This window comes from Elephantulus edwardii, unplaced genomic scaffold (genome assembly GCF_000299155.1).
Source record: "Elephantulus edwardii isolate Elephantulus edwardi_28Jun2011 unplaced genomic scaffold, EleEdw1.0 scaffold00234, whole genome shotgun sequence".
NCBI lineage: Eukaryota > Metazoa > Chordata > Mammalia > Macroscelidea > Macroscelididae > Elephantulus > Elephantulus edwardii.
The window spans coordinates 3,548,561-3,554,209 of NW_006399984.1; the positions used below are offsets into that span (position 1 = coordinate 3,548,561).

Sequence of the window (5,649 nt, forward strand, 5' to 3'; positions counted from 1 at the left end):
GTTCCAGTCTCTCCACAACCTCACCAGCATTTGTTGCTTGCTGTTCTGTTAAATTTTGCTAGTCTTACTGGCGTGAGATGATATCTCATGGTTGTCTTGATTTGTATTTCTCTCAGGGCTAGGGATTTTCAACATTTCTTCATGTGCTTGTTGGCCATCTGAATGTCTTTTGTAAATTTTATTTTCTTTTTCTTTTCATCAAAACTATTCTAAACAAAAATGACATGAGTAATTTCAGGGTTATAGTCACTCTGATGGACTAAAAATATAGATCAAGTTAAATGAGAAAAATTTTAGAACCATTTATTTTAAAATCAAATAAATGATCTGCTAATAAGTTGGACTGTTTAAAGCATCTGTATCAAAATCCCTGTCTATATAGTCATATAAACAAAATACTTTATTTGCAAAATTTCCAGGTAGAAATATCTTGATCACTGCTAAAAACCATACCCAGAGAGGAAAACTTAGATAAATACTGGTGTGTTTTAACAAGCTGAGCAAAGCTTAGTTAAATGGGCATTTGTTTCTTTTAGAGAGCCGTTCCTTTTATGGAAAGTTGAAAACTTGTGCAGTTTTGACTAAAAGGTCTGAACTCATGGAATGTCTATGACTGGACTGATAAAAACCTAATAAGATTAGAAATGTTGTAGTTTGCTGGCAATATGGGTGAACAACTTCATAATCTCAACTATAGGCCCTCCTGATTTTCTTTACCCCAATCCATTGATTAACATATAGGTTGAATTTTCTCAGTATTTGGGTTACTGGTTCCCCTGAAGCCAGGAAAAACAACTTTGTAGTAATCAGAATTTTAATCCAGTTGTATATTGTTTACTTTATTGTAAATAACTGGTGAACAGTCGTCAATAAATAGTTTTATATTAAAAAAACTTTAGAGAGAAAAAAATAGTTCATATATAAAGGTAAGGAATCAAAATGGCATTGCATTTTTTAACAGATTGATTAAAGATTTAGGGTTAAATGCATTCCAAATTCTGAGTAAAAATTATTTACAAACTTGAGTTATTCCCCAAAACTTTTGATGTTTCAAAAGATTATATAATTTAGTCATTCTTTGTCTTAGCAGCAAACAGTATTTATTTACCTTTTTTAAATAAATGAGGAATGTAGTGGCATATGGGATGTCACTAAAAATGGTGATATAGAATAAAATTTTCTGGAGAAAATTGGGTATGTATCCTTATTTGTAAAAATAATATGTCCATTGGCCACAGGTTTGTGGCTTGGACATTAGCAACTAGCCAGAACTGAGAACTGTAGTGTTGAGAACTTGTCTCAGCCTTTGTCTGTTCATCCAGGAATAGCTCCCCTCTTAACTAGATAATTCAGGAGAGGAGACACAGATAATAGGATGTTAACAGCTACCCAGAACTGGTTTCTGCACTGCAAGGAACTTATCACTACCCTGTGCTTTTGTCTGTTCAGACAAGAATAGCTACCCCTCAGTCATCCCCAGGAGAGGGGAAAGGTACATGGCCATTAGCACTACTGAAACATGGGAGCTACACTGTTTGGACCTTGCCACATTTCTGGACCTTTTCCCTGAGCAGTATATTCCTGACAGCACTTCTGGGACTTTGCCAACACCTGGGGGATGCTGCCATCCCACCCCAATCAAACTATAGGACAAGAAAGAGAAACAGGCCCATACTCCCTCTCTCTTAGGCCTCACTCCCTCTCTCTTAAAGTACATCCTGATGAGAAGTTTACCACAAGAAACAGGGAATAGAGCATGACCAACAAAGAAGACTGCTGCTGGGAAACTTAATTGAAGGCAGCATTTAAAAACCACAAATCAATAGCATCAACATAAGGAACTAACAACAACCTCCACAGACACAACAGAAACTGCCTGAAGTTTCAGAAGGAACTTCACATAATTTCTAGAACATAAGAGGCAGTTTCAAACATTATGAAAATATAAATAAGCCTTCTAAAAAAGCAGGCCAGATTGCAGACTCAGTGAATATCCTAGAGACATGGAGGCAGAGAAAATATATTGACATGGAGTTAACATGAACTGAAGAATTGAAGAAACCATAAGTAAAATGGTATAAATACAACAATAATTGTGTAAAATGTATATGAATGATTGTATGAAACACAGTGTAAATGAAAGATTCTATTAAATATGATGAACATGAAGGAAACACATTTTAAAAAAAGAGAAAAGAGAGGTAAAGTAAAAAAAAAAACACACACACAACTCAGTCATAGTAGGACATGTCAAGGAAATTTAGTGAAAAGGTTCCTTGGCCAGGACATTAACCATATATGCTCCAATAGAAAGAGAGTGGGTCTGGAGTTCCCTCTGTGGCAGAACCTCTTACTCTGAGAAACAAGGAACTGGAGGAGGTAGAGCTGGAGCCAGAGCTAGACCTGAATCTGGACTTGGAGGACAACCTGGTAACCACACTGGACTCTACCTTCAGCCTACCATTGGAACACTTTTCTACCACATGGGAGCCAGAGTCTTCTAAGCCCATCATATGGATATGTTCCTATGCATCAGGGTAATTGTGGAGAAACTTGCCAGGAGTATGCAGTTTGTGGCAGTAGTGAATGGTGCCCCTCCATGCATCCAGTGCCTTAGTGACACTTAACATCAGAGTCCTCAGAGAGCCAGGTGATCGGCTCAGAGACCAAACACCAGGAGAAGGCAGTATGTAGAAGCCAGAACTGGAGCTCATGACCTGCTTAATCCTGTCATCCCAGTCTTCTCACCAGGACTAGAGGAAGAAGATGTCAATGGTTATCTCATGCCACATACCCCCCTTAAAGGCACACCCTCTTCCCTGGAAGGTAGTCTTTCTTTAGTGACTCTCAGCTCTGTCCTGGATACAGAAGATGAAGATGAGGAGTATGAATATATGAACCAGAGGAGAAGGCACAGTCCACCTTGTTCTCCTAGGCCGAGTTCCCTTGAGGAACTGGTTTATTAGAAGATAGATGTGGGATTAGACCTCAGTGCCTACCTAGGCAGTAGACAAAGTTGCCCACTCCATCCTCTGCCCATCACACCCATTGCTGGCACAACTCCAGACAAAGGACTGATGATGAGGTGGAGGAGATTTTGGTGGAGATTATGCATTCATGAGAGCCTGCTCAGCAGCTGAGCAAAGGTATGTAGAAATGAGAGCTTTTCATGAACCTGGACACCATGTACCTCAGGTCCATTATGCCTATCTGAAACTTTTTCAGAGTTTAGAAGCTACTGATTCTGTCTTTGATAACCCTGGTTACTAACACAGCAGGCTTTTTTTCTGATGCCAATGCCCAGAGAACATAACCTTTGTTCCCCAAGGTGCTCAGGGAGAATTTGATGGTAGTTGGTGCCTCTCGAGGGTACCCTTCTTCCTCCTCCTTCTCCCTCACATGTCTCACCCCCATTTTTCCAGTCCTGGACTATTCTATTCAATCTAGGAGGGCTTTTTAATACTTTGACTTAAATTATTGTGGTATGCAGCCAGCTGTGCACTCTCTTCTTTCTCAACCCTAGGAAAGTAGTTATTTCCTCTTTTGTGTGCTTTCCTAACCTTCCTCAGGGGCTCTCCCTCAAGATATGCAGATTACTCCCTAAGTCCTTTTCTTTCAGACTCTTTATTTGTTGGGACTAGGCTCTTCAGTATGTCTTTGTTTCTCAAACTGCCATAAGGGGAAAGAGGAACTTGGCAGGTGGAGGTTAAAAGTTTTAGCCTATGGGAAGATGGCGGAGGTGGAGAGCACAGTGTGAAGAGCCAGAGCGATAGCAAGCTCTGTAAAGATGGGATACCAGAGAGTACTTTACACTCCACAGAGACTGACCATCACAGTGTGACGTGAACAGTAGAATTTTGAATCAGAACTTTTTCTAACACATTGTTTTAGAAGCTTTAAAAACTGGAGCCCTGCCTGCCTGCCCCACCACGGTCCCATTGCAGACCCAGCAAAAGCTGGAACCCACTAGCTGAGCTGAGCTGCATTGAGACTCACCTGAAAGGAAAAAGGTTCTTGGGGAAATCGGCTGAATTATCTTAAGCCCACTAAAACCTGGAGGGTCTGAGGTGTGGCATGGACAGTAGGAATTGAATCATAACTTTTGTCGAAACTTTTAGTATTGGAACTGTGGGAACAAAGCCGCATGGACTCAGCAAAAACCGGAAGCCACTAGATGAGTTTCTAAGAGACCCATTTGAAAGGAGAAAACTTAGTGGGGAAATTGGCTTAATTCGCTTAAGCTCCACTAAGACCCAGTGGGTCTGTTGCGTGACATGGACAGTAGAAATTTGAATCAGAACTTCTGCTGGAGTAGACTCAGAACGCGCTAATAGCCTCAGTTGCAATCCGGATCACATTTCGGTCCGCACTGTGGATTGGCAAAAGCCAGAATCTGCAAACTGAGCTTCTGAGGGACCCATTTGAAAGGGATAACCTTTGGGGGGAAAGTGGCTGAATTCTCTAAAGCCCCACTAAGGCTCTATGGGTTTGTTGTATGATGGAGACAGTAGGAATTTGAATAAGAACTTTTGATGGATTAGAGTTGGAACTGTATGAAAACAGCCTGGGTTGCACTCTGGTCCACATTTCCGTGCACACTCCAGATTAGCAAAAGCCAGAAGCTGCTGGACCCATTTGAAAGGGAAAAGCTTAGTGGGGAAATTGTCTGAATCTTCTTAAGTCCCACTAAGACCCAGTGGGTTGGTTGTTTGACGTGGACAGTAGGAATTAAAAAAAGAAATTTTATTGATACAAATAGTTTTAGGAACCACAGGATCTTAAACCTGTACTGCTTTACGGAAATTTGACTGGTCCTCCTAGGCAGGGGCCACTGGGCGAGGGCACTGGGTAGTGACTGGGAGACAGCACAAACTCGATCAGGGTCCTCAATCGTGAGCACACCTGGGCAGCTAAGGTCTGAGTGAGGTCCCTCAACTGGTTGACTCACCCTGGTGACTATTTTACCTCCCTGCCTTCCCCACCCCATTTGGCTCTACTCCTGTAACTCCATGACCAGTCAGTCAATCAACCTGCCTTTAATCCAGAGCACCTGGATCTGACTTACCTACAAAAGACTGCTCTCACAGGCTCTGAACTGACCTTTTCCGTGAGTCAGAAATTCAGAGAAATTGCCTTCAGATCAAGTTTAAAACAATGTCTTGAAGAAAACAAGCTACTCTACACACTACACAAATTCAAAACAAGATATTACCACCAAAGGATGACACAGTGGCAATGGATTTCCTAAAACCAGAAAATATGATGGAACTTTCTGACACAGAATTTAAAAGAACAATGATTCAATATTTTCAATGGATGAAAGACAAACTTGAAGAACTACAGGATGCTACAAGCAAAAACCAGGAGGAGCTAAAAAAAAGAATCCAGAACAATGCAGATAAAACAAACAAAGCACTAGAGGCACTGGAAAAACAAAGCATGATCAAAAATATGAGGTCCAATGTTTCATATGCTGTCAACATGATGGAGGGACACATAAACAGAATTGAAGAGATAGAACACAGAACCAGTGAAATAGAAGATAGAAATGTCACTGTTGATCTGCTAGAGCAGAAAGCAAAATCAAAAAGGAAGGAAAAAGAAGAAAATCTAAGAATAATCTGGGACACCATCAAGAGAAATAACATG

General features: G+C 40.8%; 1 protein-coding gene and 1 pseudogene across 1 annotated transcript in view; both read left to right on the plus strand.

The window, feature by feature from the left end:
- The window catches only part of LOC102861280, a 6,538-nt pseudogene extending 3,997 nt beyond the window's left edge, over nt 1-2,541 (plus strand).
- LANCL2 (LanC lantibiotic synthetase component C-like 2 (bacterial)) overlaps nt 1-5,649 on the plus strand; it is a 155,469-nt gene that overhangs the window by 126,434 nt on the left and 23,386 nt on the right. The gene's annotated exons all lie outside the window — the stretch shown is intronic.